Source organism: Diachasma alloeum, unplaced genomic scaffold (assembly GCF_001412515.2).
Source record: "Diachasma alloeum isolate Michigan unplaced genomic scaffold, Dall2.0 Dall_scaffold_00909, whole genome shotgun sequence".
NCBI lineage: Eukaryota > Metazoa > Arthropoda > Insecta > Hymenoptera > Braconidae > Diachasma > Diachasma alloeum.
Window position 1 is genome coordinate 54970 of NW_021681027.1, and position 3395 is coordinate 58364.

Sequence of the window (3395 nt, forward strand, 5' to 3'; positions counted from 1 at the left end):
AATCAATAAATTAACGATTAATTAGATCCACCGCTCACCAGAACTGAAGAAATCTCAGCAACAAATTCTCCGGAAAAGTTGGGACTCCCAATGAATCGTCAAAGCAAGATGTCGGAGACAACGAGAATTCGGGCGTCGGTACACAGTAATAATTTTGATAACTCACGAAAAACTTGCGAACTGTCAGTCTCGCCATCCAAACGAGAAGTGATCTCCTCGGCACGCTCGATGGCACATTTTCTCGATTGCCGAAAATCCAGCCCTCTCATTGGCTTTCACTTTCACCGAAGAGACTTTTGATTGGAGAGTGATGACGACGTCAACTCTCTCCCCACCGGAATCCACACCGGAGAAGCACGTGATTTATAATTTTCCCTCCAAATCCACAGGGATAAAACCAAGCGATGAAAATGTAGTTCCAACTACTCACAAATCGCATAATGATAAATAAACATTAATTTATGTTTCGGGTCCTTCAACAATGGACCGAAAATATTATTTTTGCTTAGATTCATTCGGCGCTCGAGCTCTCCAATTCTGGCTCCAGTAGCTGGCGCCGCGACGCGGCCAAGCTGCGTACTCCTCAACCGGCGGGGATATTCAAACTCCAGATCCACCCCAGACTCTGCAGAACCGTTGCTCCGAGACCCAAGTTCAGCATCTCAATTCTTGCATCTCATCCCAGTCCTCGTTCAGGCTCATCCAGATCCCCCGATGTGCTCCGATGAACGGTGGAGTGGAATGATTCAACACAAACCAAACAGATAATCAATAAATAGTTGAACAAAAATCTAGATTTTGACTCTCGCTTCGCTTTCGCAGTGACTTCTCGTCTGGATGTTTAAATGAAACCGCAGAACGGTCGAAAGACAAAAATAACACGTTACAATTTATTCATGTTTGTGCGAATTATGTGCTCCTACACAAATTTACCAGATAATAAGTTGACGAGAGGTTGATTGTGTCAAGGTAAAAATGAATTTTTTGTTGTGTTTTTTTTTTGTCATTGTCGGATCTAGTTGAACAGTATTATCGGTAGTTTGAGGTTATGTTGTGACAGGTACTGTGCACAGAGAAAAAAATGTCAAATTTGTTTGTAATAATTTCTTCCAGAGCCTGAGGCAGCTGAAATAATCACCGAAACGTCGCACTTATGACAATTTAATCAACGTCGTAATTTTATTCTCCAATATCCTGTGACCTTCCAGTTGATGAATAACATCATAGGGATGAACTTATTTATCTCATTTTCAACTGTCACATTCAGATGTGGTTGCATACGGATACTGTCAGATTCTTCACCAAAGTATTGCAGTGTTAGGGAACCCTTTCCAATATGGTTTCGAAAATTTTCGAATTCTATACGGTTATCCTCGAAAAACTTAGTCAATCGGCTATTCACAAAAACTGAATAAGTATTCGACAAATGTAAAACAGTGCCAACACCATGTTTGGTATTAACTTTGTAGGCTGCCGTGATGGTGTACAAATAACCGCATTCCAGTTGACACATTTTCACCAGGGGGAGTTCTTTCAACACTGCCACATCATTCATTATATCAAAATCTGCTCTATCCGCTTCATTTTTAACCTTGACGTTTGGATCAGGATGCAGGCTAATATTGTGGCATTTTCCGCCCAAATATTCCAACGTTGGTATGCCCTTCTCAATATGTCATTGGAAATTCTTGAACATCTTGGGATTTTTAACGAAATAATTGGTCAGTCGATTATTCACGAAATGTATGGGTATCTGAGAGATGAAGAATAACACCGACTCCATACTTTGTCTCCACCTTGCGAGATGCGGTGATGGTATAAAAAGCTTCAACTTCTGAATCTTCAAGTTTGACGAGAGGAAGATCTTTCAGATGCGCCACAATATTGATTTTGTTGAAATCCATGTTGTCTTTTTACTTGAATATCAAAATTAGGGTTCAATTGGAGTCTTCTAAAGATTTGAGCAGAGTACTTTGATGTCACTTCGAAACTGGATAACTTATTTCACTTCTTGAATATTCTTCAGAAGAAGATTTGAACGTTTCTTTAATTCCTGTCGCTGGAGACTCTCTCTCATGGAAAACTTTGTGGTGAACTGATGACGAGCATGGAAATGTTGGTTATATACATACACCCCCCCCCCACTCCTGGAACCATCACTTTTTAAATAAATGATTACACATTGTCATTAACAACGGTTTTCCACGAAGTGGTGTGGTAAACATCAAAGTACAGGAAATGTTAATATATACATAAATCACCCTCTCGCACCCGTCACTTGCTTAAATAAATAATTACACACTATTATAAAGATTGGGTTTTCCATGAAGTGGTAAACGTCAAAATACAGGAAATCTCAATATATACATAAACACCCCACATCTGCAGCCATCACTTTATTAAATAAATAATGACACACCATTACAAATAACGGTTTTCCATGAAGTAGGTAAACACCGAGGTACCAAAAATCTCAAGTTCGAGCATGTTTGAAAAATCTCACGTGGTCACCAGATGTGACACGTCTAGGACCATCTCAAGGGGGGGGGGGGAATCTGTTGGATCACGAATAAATCTGTTCAATTAAAACGCTAATTACACCGCGAACTGTGAATTAATTAACCCTTCCTCCCACCCACCCCCTCGCGGGATGAGGGGTGGATTGACTAGGTCTTCGATAGAGCCCAAAGCGCGAATTAATTGATTAACCCGCGAATCAAACCGCGAATTAATTAACTCTTTCACCCACCTCCCTTATGAGGGTGCATTGACTAGGTCGTGGATAGATCCCGAAAACCGCGAATTAAGTAACCCTTTCACCCACCCCTTCGCGGAGGTGGATTGACTAGGTCGTCGATTTGACAGAAAAAACCGGCAATTAAATTGATTAACCCGCGAATTAAATCGTGACCCGCGGATCGAACCGCGAATTACATGGTGACCCGCGAAATAATCAACCCTTCGACCCACTCCATCGCGGGAAGTGGATTGACAAGTCGTTAATAGAGCCCTATGTGACCGAAAAAACCGCGAATCAAATTAATTTACCGGCGAATCAAACCGCGAATTAAATTAATTGACCGGCGAATTAAAACCGCGGATCCGCGAATTAATCAACCACCCATGCACCCACTTTCATCTGACGCCCCTGCTGGGCCTGAACGACCAGGTCTCAGCGAAAAGTTTGCACCAGAATCGGTATTAGTTATCTACTAGAGTCTCCGAAGATGCGGAGCATGCGTTCTTCGTATGTCCGCGCTTCAACGTGCCCCGCAGCACACTCGAGACTGCACTGGAGAGAGGATTGAGCCTGATAATCCGGTGGAAGCAATGCTTTCATCAGAGGCAGCCTGGGAGGCAACCAGCGCCTTCGCAGCGGAAATCCTAAATGACCT